Genomic DNA, 14,263 nt, shown 5'->3' with positions numbered 1-14,263 from the left:
GACTTCTGACACTACAATCTTTTTTCTTCAGCCAGGCAACAGGGTTTGTTAATTGCTGACTTGTTACTTCCTGTGTTGCATAAATGCTTCACTCTTTTCAGTGAAGCTGCTGAAAATTTCCACAAATTGATGATCTTTACCCGTAAGCCAATCAAAATTGATTGGTTCAAGAAAACCAATATGATTGATAAGAAATTTGATGCATCTTCAGCTAAGGCCATAAACAACTACAAACTAGAAGCTGTCTAATTGTGTATGTGTTTTATATATGTCCATTAATATTGTTATATTTATAGAACTAGCTTACTACTTCCAGTAAGTCATCTGGAAAGTTCATAGCATTCAGTTCATTACTGTTGAAGTTATTTAGGTATTATAGTACAGCTGATGAACTTATGACACTGTGTGTTTATTCTAAATTACTTCTGCTTGGAATTTTGATAGGTTATATGTGGAATGGTTATCAAGCTTATCTTTGAAGAGATAAGACTTGTTTAGAAATATATCATCTTGGAATTAAATCAATGTCTTGAATATAGTTTCTCTTTCCTTTCAGTTTTGTTTTTTTAATGTTAATTAAATGTTCTAGTTGATAATTTTATTAGTAAATATTAAATTGATATATCTTATAGAGAATTTAGAATTTATTGTAATAGTAAATTTATTTCCATTGTGTAAATTGTGTGTATGCATCCATACATCTACATGCACGATATGCTTATTTATGTGCATGTGTACGCACACACACACTATTCATTTTATGTATATTTTTCTAGGCTGGTGTTGGTTGGATGGGTACTTGTTTGAAACAGAGTTTTTAAGGCAGAATGCTCTTGTCATTGACAACCCTTTTTTTTTTGTTTTGCAAGTGTGGCTCAAGTATGCAGAGCTAATGAGACATTATTGTCCCCAGGAATCTAAACAAGACAACACCGTATATTTTTTACACTCAAACAATCTCATGCAAAAAACAGTACTGACAGCTTGGACTTAAATACACGCGCACACACACACACACACACACACACACACACACACACACACACACACACACACACACACACAGCAGTTTCCACCTACTGATTCCACTAATAAGGCATCACTCAATCTGAAGCAATAACCAAAGACACTTGCTCAAGGTGTCACACAATGGGACTGAACTTAATACTATGTGATTGTGAAGTGAAATTATAACTACACATTAATATTTTACATAATTCATTCCCATTTACTTATTTGCCTTATATATATAAATCTATTAGAGATCTTGCACCCTGATGTATAATGACCTGTATAGTTCACTACCTGCTAGATGGGGTATCATTTTGTTTTCTAGTTAATCTTAATTGTGTGGCCATGTCTGATTAGTGTTTGCAACAAATTACTAACTTCATTTTAATCACTAATGTATTCTATAATTATTTTTGAATGCTGTATAATTCATTAAAATATGCATGTTTCTACATTTAACTTAAAAAGAAACAAATAACTGAAGAACAATGATAAAGATTTCTGTCATATATTGCCAGTGCGTGGTACCTTGGACACATGTGTTCTGCTGTAAATTTGGGTTGACCAATGTTTCAGAGTAGAATTTAACAGAAAGAAAGTGTGCAGGAGCCTGTCGTGTGTGTGTGTGTGTATAAAAATAATGTATATGTTTGTGCATACCATATAAGTGAAAATGGTGTGTTGAGTTGTGTTTATGTCTGAGGATAACTTAACCATTCACTAGAGAATGATAAAAAAAAAATACCAGACTGCAATAACTACTAATTGACTTGAAGATGACACACCAGCCTGGCCGGAGACCATTAAATAATACAGCATGTGATTGACACAGGCATGTTGCATATTTTTCTTTGACTTGTTAAGGAGATTAATGGATCAGGTCTGTCAATAGATAGGACTTAAGACTAGTGAAGGATTGGTATTCTAACAATGTTGTATAATTTGTCTGTCCAGTGTCTGAAAGCAATGTACATTAGTTCTTTCTTTCCGGTAGAATTTCTCTTGTATAATTATTTTAAAATTTATGACTATTTCATGCTTTGATTTCTTCTGAACTACTTCCTAATATTTCTACATAATATTTCTCTCTGGTTAACAGCAATATCACTTTATGTCCATTTTTCATGCTGGCATAGGTTGGACTGGTTGTCTGAGTCAGTTCTTATATGGAGTTATTGCCCTCCTGGATGAGTCTGAGGACCACGTCTCACTTGTAGATTCCATTTTGTCATGCTTTTTAGGATACTTTTTCCTAGTGCCTGCAACTTTACAGAGTGTACTGAGAGTATTTTATCACATCACCAGAGAAGCTGCCATGTCCTCAGCAAAAACTGAAGAGTCTTCTCTTTCTAACATTGTCTCTGCTCACCAACCACATTATCGTGTATATAGAATGCAGTTTATCATGACTCCGGCACTTGAGAGGTTGCTTTGTCACTTGGAAAACTAATATCCTCTTTTCTCTATATTGTCACTGTCTCTTCAAAGTAAATGTGACCAAGAGATTGAACAGGAAAAATGCTTGCTGACTGAAAGAGAACCAGGGAAAGCGGGTGAGAAAAGAAAGACAAAATCATGTAACTTGGCAGTTCTAGTTCCTGTAGCAGATGATTCTCATCTGCCAACAATATAAATAAGACTCCTTTTGAAGTAGTTGTATGCTGTCAACTTAATGTGACAGTCTCCTGAAGGGAATAATACTACTGTTGGTTAAACCTAGGAAGCTGCACCGCTTCCTGTCGGCCTTGACACATTTCCTGTGTCCTTATGTTTACAAGGGGGAGACAAGCACCTCCACCCAGCTAAGCCTACATCCAGAGACATGTTTCTGAGTCTTGTCTCCCCCTTGTAAACATAAGGACACAGGAAATGTGTCGAGGCCGACAGGAAGCGGTGCAGCTTCCTAGGTCTGACCAACAGCAGTATTATTCCCTTCAGGGGACTGTCACATTAAGTTGACAGCATACAACTACTTCATCGTATCACTACTTCATAAATCTCTCTGAGAGATTTAGAAATGTATTATTTCTAAAAAAAAGACTGCTCTTATGCACCATGCATCCATATGAGAGGTCCTCGCATGGGAAATAATGCAGTTTTCAGTGTTCTAACAAAACATCCATGTTAAGTTGGATACAAAGATTGCCTTTTGGTATTAATACTGCATCTGTTACTATTAATTATTTTTTAATAAGCTTGCTGGCTGTTTGTAACATCAGTGCCTGAAACGACACAACAGTTTTATATATCATTGACATTGAGATTTAGTTGTTATGCAGCTACTGGATGACTGCCACTGAAGAGACCAGGTAGGTCAAAATTACATGATCTGGCAGTTCTGGTGCCCTTAGCAGATGATTCGCATCTGCCAACAATATAAACAGGACTGCTTTTATGTCCCATGTGTGCATATGAGAGGTCCTCTGTAGGTAAATAATGCAGTATTTATTGTTCTAACAAAACATCCACATGAAGTTGGGTGTAATGATTGCCTTTTAAGAATATGAGTATTATGGCAGAGTTCTAGAAAAGAGAGATTGCTGAGGGATGAAGTAATGAAAGAGAGAGGCAGATATATGTTGGTTGTTGATAAGGAAATTGAATAGGAAAACAGCATGTGTGCTGTGATAGGGGTGAAACAGAATAATGAAAGCGAGAGTAATGGAAGTGAGGGAAAGAGATGTATGCCAACAAAGAGTGATAAAGGTGAGAGTTATGTGTATGAAAAACAGACAGAGGGAGGGAGAGAGAAAAAGAAAATGAGAAAGTAAAGAATTAAAGCATAGCAATAAGGATGATTTGAGGTAATAAGTGGTGGATAGCAGTACAGATGAATGATTGTAATCCAAAGTGGCAGATGTTAATAGAGTGGGTGATGGCTAGTAGTAAAGAATGATGATAATAGGAAATAAATTGAATATGAACAAATCTAATGCCATCTTTCGTTACACAAGCATCATGATGGAAGGTGTGGGTAGAGTGAAAGTCATAATTTTTAAAAGTACTTTTGGAATTCTTTGAATGATTTCTAGCTTCTATGTCATTTAGAAAATATTCTTAATAAATTAACTTTGAACTTCAGAAAGTGGTGTAAGTAAGTTACAAGTGAATAAAACTCACAATATTTTGAATATATATCTGTGTTATATACTTTCTTGGTGGGGGGCATGTTTTTATTGGAAACTTGAATGGGGCATGGGACAAAAAAGATTGAGAATCTCTGGTCTAGACTATATCCCTCATGTAATCTGATTCTATATTTGTGACAAAGCTGATGTCTTTGTGATAATAGATATGTTAATTTACCTCTCCCATGGTATCCCTAAACTAATTACCCTTTCTAAACTCCCTGTTAATATCTTTACCATAACATTTGTTTTTTAAAGACAGTATTTTCTGTTCTTTCACTTATTGTAAAATAATCTACTGGTTGTTCCACTAGTGAACTCTCTCTCTCTCTCTCTCTCTCTCTCTTTCTCTCTCTCTCAGACTGATAGAATAATACACAGTAATTTTGTTACATAATAACTTATGTATACAGTCCATACCTGAGTTAATGAATGTTTGTTTTGATGTAAGGTAATGCAAGACTAGGTTGGTAACAGTATCACTTGTTTGCATCCCTGATTAAGTTACAAACAGCCAATCACTCTATTATTTCAATTATAGTTCTTTTTGTTGTGTTTTTTTTTTAAAGTATATTGGATATATTAAAAGAGTTTGATGTGAGTGGCATCCAGACTTTTTTTTCTTTTTTATTGTTATTTGTTGTAAAAGTAAAAATGGGCATCATCTTTCCAATGGCAATTGTTTACCCCAAGTCAGCTCTGATCATATTTTTTAAAGCTGTATGTGTGTGTGTGTCTGTGTGTGTGTGTGTGTGCATGAGGCAATGTGTCGTTCTTTTTTAAGGATGACAGGGTGTCGTTTTTGTAAGATTTGGTTGCTATTTCAAACACATCTTGTCTCCATCAAGTGAAAGTTCTCTCATCTCATTCTGATAGTTGCCTGAAGTGTTGTGTTTTGTATAAAATTGTTCTGTATTTGCTGCACTGCTACATGCCAATCAGAGCAAGGTGAAAGGTAAAGAAAACAGAAATATGGTCAAGTAAGAACTGATGTCTGCTGAGGTACGTAGTGTTGCAGAAACAAGACATCTTGCATGAATGTTCTCTTTGAAATATGGATTTCTTACATTGATGCATCACAAATTCATAGAAGATGGATATAAGTGATCGAATTGATTTCAGTATATGCTTGATATCATTTAACCCTGGAAAGATAAGAGCCATGTTTCATGCAGCCTGCTTCTCGAAAAAGGTTTCCCATGCCTGATCTAGAGAGATGAAATAGTATAAAAGTATTTAGTTCAGCACTCTGCTACTTGAGAGATTTGTTTTTTAGTATTACATACATAACTCTATTATAGCTACATAATTGTGATGATGATGATACCAAAGAACATGATTCCGAATTATTCTCAGGAGTATTCAGCCAAAATGCAAAATTCTCGTTCAGTGTAATTTGGCAACAAAATAATAAAACCAAACCCAAGGAGGTGTGTTTTTGTTGCTGCTCTCTCTATCTAGGAGTTCATTTACTAAATCCAGCTTGCTTTCTTGCTTATCTCTTCCCTCCTCACTATCTTTTTGTATTATGCATTTTATGCTAATACTAACACACTAATACGAAAAGATAGTGGGAGGGAGAGATGAGATAAATAAGCATGAAACCAAGCTAGATTCAGTAAATGAACTCCTGGATATAGAGACTAGCAACATTACGTATTTTATATTGCTCAGTAGTTAGAGTGTCAGGCTCACAGTCATGAGGTAGTGAGTTCGATTCCCGAACCAGGCTGTGTGTTGTGTTCTTGAGAAAGATACTTTATTTCACATTGCTCCAGTTCACTCAACTGTAGAAATGAGTTAGGATGTCATTGGTGCCAAGCTGTATCAGCGTTTGTCTTTCCCTTGGATAACATCAGTGGTGTAGAGAGGGGAGGCTGGTATGCATGGGCAACTGCTGGTCTTCCATAAGCAACCTTACCCAGACTTGTGCCTTGGAGAGGAACTTTCTATGTGCAATCCCATGGTCATTTATGATTGAGGGGGTTCTTTACCCTTTTACCCCTACCAACACACTATCTTAAAAATAATGTATTGACAGCAATATATATAGCAATTATTTAGTGTATATTCTTACATCTTTTGCTTATTTGTCTTTATACTTTTAGTTGTTTGTGTTTGTTGAACAGTATTGATTTTTCATATCTGATTATATCATTGGGTCATCCTCTTATGTAGTCAGTCATTGTTTGTTATTTGTGTTTATGTTGTTCCTTCACCTTAAGTTTGATACACGGTATGTCATAATTTATTATGTTGTTTCTTTTTTGCGTATGATTAACATTTGAAGGTACCAACTGATTTGACGCAATTTGGTTTCATTTTGTTCTTGTTAAAAATTCTTGTTGTGATGTATATACATAATAAAGATATTAGTTTTGCTGTTTGGGCTAATTAACCATTGAAATTCCCATTTGATTTTTTGAACTTTGAACCATTGTTCTAGCCTCTATACTAAGGATAGCCATTAGCAATCTTACTGGGATATATATATATATATATCTATATATATATATATATATATATATATATATATAAAGTATGGGGGTTTAGTTCACAGGTGATCTAAATGATTAGGTAAGTGGTGTAATGGTTTGCTAGGACTCCAAGGTTATAACTGAGACAGTAAAGGAGCCATTGCAGATGTCCAATGCAGCAATTATATATATATATGTGTGTGTGTGTGTGTGTGTGTGTGTGTGTGTGTGTGTGTGTGTGTGTGTGTGTGTATAGCTAGATAGTTAGATATACACACACACACATTTTATGTCTGCCATACTTCTGTCCAAATGACATGTTTGTGAGCAAAATGAAGATGGGCTCTTTGATTCTTCTTGGAGATCAGAGGTTTCTTTGCTGGTGCCCGAGCAAGCAACCCAGAACCTCGTAACCTCCGAGAAACTATTTTGCACGATACGCTGACATGGGAAGTGGAGCTAAACTCACGGGATATCTCAGCAGCACTCTTAAACCTATCCTTCAGTGACATTCTAACCATAATACGATCCTGTCTTTGTGAAGTTTCACAAGGTCTACCAGTTTTGGGTTTAGCGTCTGTCAATCCTGATGACTTAAAATGAGCTACAATTTGTTGCACAACACTTTTAGACCTTCCTACATGAGTCACTATCACAGAATTTGACTTACCCTCTTGGTGAAGGCACACAATCCTATGTTTTTCATCACAGGACATCGGTCATCTCTCACAAGCTGCCATGTCGACAGTTGAATGTGCCAATAATGTAGGATCATAAACAGTAACTGTTAGCCCATTAACAATCTTCTAAACAACAAATTCCTTGATTAGCAGTTCATTTTCTCTAAGTGACTCTTAACTTTTGGCCGCTGCAATTTGAAAGATTGTTTGTTTATTTTTTCATGACTTATGGAAATATTTATTCCATTCACTTGCAATTTTCACAAAAGATAGATATTAGATATATCTAAATATGTGTAAAATATCTAGTCTCAACGTGATGTTAATCTTCTGTAATAACTATTTCATAACTTGGGACTATTATTGTAAACTTGTTTCTTATATATATATATAGGGTCATCCCATAAATAATGTGGGTTTTTTTTATTTTTCAAAATTAAGATAAAGTTCTTTTTTAATCTAAAATGCACATCCATCTATCTGGCAGTCAAAATCCACTTGTCCATAATGAAAAATACTTCTCCAGTATTGTTCTGACCTCATATTTTTTCTGTTTTGAAGACTGTGAAATAAATGATAATCAGATGGGGCAGTGTCCAGTGACTATGGTGGGTGGGGCATCATTTCCCATTGAAACTGCTCTAGCCTTTGGAATGTCATCCTCGCTGTATGTGGCAAAGCATTATGCTGATGGAAGAAAACCTTGAAACCAAAGATGGTTGTTTTTCTTCTAGCATTGACTTAAGCTGCTCAAGCTGCTCACAGTAGATCTCCTTTGTTATCATTTGGTTTGGGTTTAAAACTTCAAAGTGGACTAAACCTTTCATATCCCAGCAGACAGATAACAACACCTTATATGGGTGAAGACCTTTGGCCTGGGGTGCTGGTGTTTCTCCTTTCCCTACCCACTGTCTTTGACACTTGACATTTTTATAGAGAACCCAATTCTCATCACCAGTCACTATTCAGTCCAAAAAAGGTTCATTTGTGAGATGTGACAGCAAAGGAGAGCACATGTTCATTCTTTGCATGCAATTAGACTTGGAAAGTTTGTGAGGAACCCATTAACCCAATTTGCTGACTTTTCCAATGGCACACAGGTGTTGATGATTGGTTGAATGACCAAATCCAAGCTTCTCTGCTAGTTCCTCAACGGTTATGATGGGATTTTGTTCCACCAGGGTTTGCAGGACATTCTCATCAAGCTCTACAGATCTTCCAGGATGAAGCTTGTCTTCTAGGCTACAGTTTCCGGCTCAGAATTTCTGGAACCACTGTTGACACTGGCTTATGCATATTGTCCGATCCCCATATATGACATTAATATTCCTTGCACTTTCCGTTACATTGTTGCGTTTATTGAACTCATAAAGCAAAATATGCCGAATATGCTCCTTTGTCACTTCCATTATAGCTTTGGAAAATACTGTTAAAATCGAATTGCACTCTTCAAAACTTGCACTAAGAATACATTCAAGGTAAAATTACTACCTGCTTTTATAGCAAGTTGATGCAGTTAATTTATCTTGTCCCCCTCCTATTTTAGTTCATGCAATTGAAAAAAACCGCATCATCTATGGGATAACCCAATATATATATACATATATAGTTTTTCATTAAATTTTGGTTTAGAAAAAAAAAATTAAATATTATTATTTAACAACTGAAGAAATCATATATTTACAAGAATATTCTTAAACTTTAAAAATTGTGGGCATGGAGAGAGAGAACTAGCTAGCTGTGTACTGTTTCCACATCTTATCTAACCCAATTGTCTTTCTTTCTCCTATCACTCTTAGTGCCTTATCTCCCCAAACTCTACACAAAACACTTCACAGCCTTTCTGCTATCTTCTGGAATATTCTCCTACAGACATTGATTTGGAGGTGTTCAAGTTTATCATCTATATCAATCTCATCAGCCTACAAAGGTGAAGTACTGCCTCTCCTCCTTGGATAACTGATTAATTTATTAAAAACAAATTTATATGCATGTGTATACACATACATACACAAAATACATATACTTAATAGAAAGATATGGAACTTCTGTTATTAAATAGGAGACTTTTCTTTTAGGAAATTTATTGCACTATGAAATAATTATTTTATTTTATTAGGCACAATCAGCCCCCAACAAAAAGACCTGCATGTAGTCAGTTAAAATCAGCCCTAATAGATTGGTGGTATTCATCTTATACAATATAATCTCTTCAACTCTACTACTTTTATATATGTTACTTACTGTTTGTTAAAAATCAACATTTAAGAAAATTTATGAACATTGTAACATAATTTTGGTTTGTTTGACTTTTAATATTTATTTCTAAATATTGCAAACTATTTCATAGTGTACAAAAAAATATTTTCTCTTCAGCGACTTTCAAAGTTGCAAGTTGAAAACCTATTAGTATATCTGGAATATTTAATAATACTTTCTTCATGTAATTTCATATAATTTGTACTGAATATTATATATTGGTATCTTTTTATTTCCTATAAAACACACCCAAGAATAATTGACTTACATAATGGTTCAGGTCTCTGAATTGGAATCTCATTGCTCCACTTCTTCCTTTTTTCTTCCCTCATTTATACATGAATAAATTGTCCTTTAGAGGCTTATATGCCTAGAAACAACTATGTTTCAATTAAAATGGATTTTTGTTTGACTTTGTTGTTGTTAAGTTAGTGGATGGCAGAATCAGTAGAGTGCCAGACATAATGCTTTGTTGTACTTAGTTATATCTGTCTGCATTCTGAGTTAAATTCCATTGATGTCTACTCTGTCTTTCATCCTCCTAGGGTAGATAAAGTAAGTTCTAGTTAATGTTGATTATGCCCTCCCACAAATATTTTATGGTTTTATGCCTATGTAAGAAATTGTTATTTATATTGTTTAATCTGGGACTGTGTATCAGGGCTACATCCTAGTAGTCATTAAAAGCACTCATGAATCTGTAATTATTATTTTTTAATAACATATCATATGTTATTATGTACTTGACATGTACTGAAGAACTTTGCTCCCTATGAAGGACTCTTTGATGACCCTTCTCCACTGTTCTTGACTCTGGGCTGTTTTTTCTGCTTTTTTCCAGTCAGATCCCTGCTTTTTCAATCCTGCTGCAGTATTCTAACAATTTTAGGGAGTCCTCTCTTCTGCCTCCCTTGTGGATTCCAGGTCAAAGCCTATGTGTAGTGCAAGATGTTGGTTTCCTTTCAAATATTGCTGCACCGTGTCATGTTTCCCTAAGGGAAGGCCTTCCTCTCCCAGTTTTTGTTGGTTTTGAATTGTGATTGATGCTTCTGTAACTTTGTCTTTAGCTAGCTAGGAGTGTTGGCCCATGTAAACTCAGTTTTCCTTTTGGGAAGAAGCGGTCCATATTAGTCTAGCCTCTATCCTTTGATTTGCTTCACATGGGAGCCCTATCAGGGGTTTGCTCTCCACTGGCATGGCTCTCAAGTTTATTGTAACACACAAACTACCATACTGCAACAAGGATTGGGTCTTGTATCAATATTTGAAGATATGCAAACAACTCTAAAGTCTTGTTAGCTTTGTTGGTAAGAAATAACTGTTGAAGACATCAATTCTTTTTAACTTAACATTCAATCAATCATCATCATCATTTAACATCCGTTTTCCATTCTGACATGGGTTGAACGGTTTGACAAGAGCTGGCCAGCTTAAGAGCTGCCCAGGCTCCATGTCTGTTTTGGCATCATTTCTACAGCTGGATATCCTTCCTAATGCCAACCATTTTACAAAGTGTACTGGGTGATTTTATGCAGCACCAGCACCCATGAGCCTGCAAGGTTAGGAATGCTCAGCTAGAGAGGGATGTAGGGGACAGCCTCTATGCAAGAACATCCATACTTTTACTTGGCTTCATGTATCTTTTCAAATACAGTAAACCACCAGGAGGCTCAGTCCCCTGCCATCCCCTCTGTGCACCCTAACATCTGTAGATTCTTTCTCATTACTTTGTCCCACATCTTTTAAGGTCTACCCCTTCCACAAGTTCCCTCTACAATTTGAGATCATCACCTCTTGATGCAGTTGTCTTCATCCATATGCATTACATGGCTGTAACAGCACAGTCTTCTCTTTTGCATGCTACATCTGATACCACGTATGCCCAGTTTTTCTCTCAAATCACTTACAGTCTGTCATATATGCACACTGACACTACACATTCATTAGAACATACTGGCTTCATCTCTTTCAAGCCTTCACATATCCACAGTAGTCACAGCCCATGTTTCATTGTCATGTGAAACTTAATTTGTCTAATAGTTTTTCTTGCTCAGAGAAAAGTAAAATATTAAAAATTGTACTATAACAAGGTAAAAGTATTTTGTATATTAACTACTTTTTCTAAACCTGTTTGCTAAATTGACATCAGGGGATAAAAGTATGGACAGTCATGGTCATACAGTTAAGAAGTTTACTTTGTCATAGTATGATTTTGCATTTGATCTTACTGCATACTCTTGGCTGACTTTTGCCAAAGCCTAGTGAAGAAAATTTAATAAACAGAAACTATGGAAGCCTATCAGAGACACTGTTTCTATTTATAAATGCTTCACTGCAAATGTCAGCCAGTTTCACACCACAATATGGTTCTTGGACACCATTAGTGGAATTCACTTTGTTGCAAGTAGGTCTCCAATATGAGGATAGTTTCTCCTCTGATCGAGCCATTACAAGGGAAAAAAATTCAGATAATAATATTCTTATATATTACCCACACACGCACACACATTCATCCATGCAGACACACAGTATATGTTGTAAAGCTTTTTTCTGAAAACCAATCCCAGTTGTAAACTTAGAAGTATCAGTCATGTTACTATTGAGTACTACTTGTAAAGATGCTCTCTCACACTCACACATACACACACACATATATATACACTCACACACACTCTCTCTCTTTCTCTCTCTCTCCCTCACAAACACACTCACACAGAAACTGGAGTGATTCTTGGTACTTAAGCTAGGACATGCAATTTTAAAAATGAAAACCATTTAACTGAAGTAGAATATATATAGCATGTTTGGATCCTCTTTTCAGCTGTTTCATAAAAATGAAAAGATTTTATATTAAAAGTTTTTTTTTTTTTGCATTCATGTATATATCTTAGGTCTGCATTACATGTCTTGCATTCATGCAGGAAATGCTGTATCTGCTCATTTTACATCCATTTTTCCATGCTTGTATGATTAATATATTATTGAGGCATTTTATGTTCTTACCTATTTTTAAGGGATCCGCTATTTCACACATCTGGGAAAGCACAAATTCATGATTTTTTCATTTACCATCTGACAAGGCTTTGTTTGGCTCAAGTTTCTATACTTGTGCTTACACACACAATGAAGTTTTCTTTTGTACAAAAGCATTAAATTGCTCAATATATACAAAGGTGTAGAGTCAGTTATTGCATAGGTTGAGTATTAAATGAGTAATGGCAATGTTAGTTTTATATAACTCCACCTACCATTAGTTTGTTATTCTGTGAGAATGCATTAAATGAATGATGACTGTAGAACAGTTTGTTTCTGCAAGAGCTTACATGTTTTAAACTATACATAGGTGTTGGTTAATACAATTTTTCAGGAGAAATTTTGGAATATGCTAACAGGATTGTATAACTATTGAACATCTAGACCACCCATCACCAGTTTGAAAGAATTAATAATAATTTGCAAATCTAAGAATTTACTAATCATTCTTTTATATCAAGTCTAAAATAAAATAGATTTTGAACTCAGCTCTGAAAACAGTTGTTAATTTCACAGTGTTCCCACTGTTTGCAGCAGTATGCTGTACACTTCATAATGTCTACTCACAACTTAGTGAACTGGACTGGAAAGTGGAATTTTTTTTTCTTTTTATTATGAATACAACACATTATTATTGACAAAAATAAAAGCCATTGATCCTTCAGATGAAAATATGACACAGAGTTTTTTTTCAGCTGTGAGTAACAGTAACAAAAGTAGCCATATGGGGAACATATTTCCTGCAAGAATATCTATGTAAATATTTCATGCTAGTGTTGGGAAAAAGTATATGTAAAATACTGAAAAGCAGCCAGAATCAACATGACTTCAAACTGCTATTGTAGCAGTTTATTCTTATATTCACATCCTAGTGATATTTGATATGACCAGGCAAATTTAATTGTCTTATGTTAGGATATGTAATACAATTTTGAGATATCAAACAATTGTTGTATTGTTTTCTGTTGATAAAAATAATTGAAGAAAATATTTCTAGATATAACATTTGGTAAAATAGTGACATTGTGTTCAAAACATTGTTATTCTTCATGTCTTAGGTGACCTTTGAACTTTACTAGAAGTGTCACCTACACTTAACACATCCTAATCTTATTGAGATATCCATAACTTCATTATGTGTTTTTTCCCCTTATTTTCTCTTCTGAAAGACAAAACCAAGTTTATTTTTCTGTAAGATCATTTCCCATTAGAATTCATAGTCGGCTGCTGTTTTCTTTTCTAGAGAAAAACATCTGCAGGAATGCCGATATTTTCTTTAGGAAGGGATTGAAGGAGACTATTAGCTTGAATCTTATCCTTTACTCCTTGATTTAGTGACAAAAGTAATCTTCATCAGCTAGGGATTTTCATATGTGAAATGTCAGTTGAAGATTAAAATGATGTGGTTTATTCTTATTGCTAGTTCTGTCTTGAAAAGTGTTCCGAAAGGAGATAGAATTAGTGGATTTGGAATAAAGTATACATGTTTGGAATGAAGCTGAAACCTTTGCATAGCTTCTTATCTAAATCATTTGTAAAGAAACAAATGCACAGATGATAGAAATTTCTTTTTTCTTTTTTTCTTCTGTGCGATCCTAGAGAAATTGGATGTGAAGACAATCTGTCAGAAATGTTGCCATGTAAAGTTCAGAATATTTAGAAAACCTCTGGTTGA

General features: G+C 34.9%; 1 protein-coding gene across 2 annotated transcripts in view; it reads left to right on the top strand.

Annotated features, from left to right (window-relative positions):
• The window catches only part of LOC106881525 (dedicator of cytokinesis protein 1), a 184,512-nt gene that overhangs the window by 56,295 nt on the left and 113,954 nt on the right, over positions 1-14,263 (top strand). The gene's annotated exons all lie outside the window — the stretch shown is intronic.

Source organism: Octopus bimaculoides, chromosome 2, assembly GCF_001194135.2.
Source record: "Octopus bimaculoides isolate UCB-OBI-ISO-001 chromosome 2, ASM119413v2, whole genome shotgun sequence".
NCBI lineage: Eukaryota > Metazoa > Mollusca > Cephalopoda > Octopoda > Octopodidae > Octopus > Octopus bimaculoides.
This window is presented reverse-complemented; position numbering and strand designations above follow the sequence as displayed.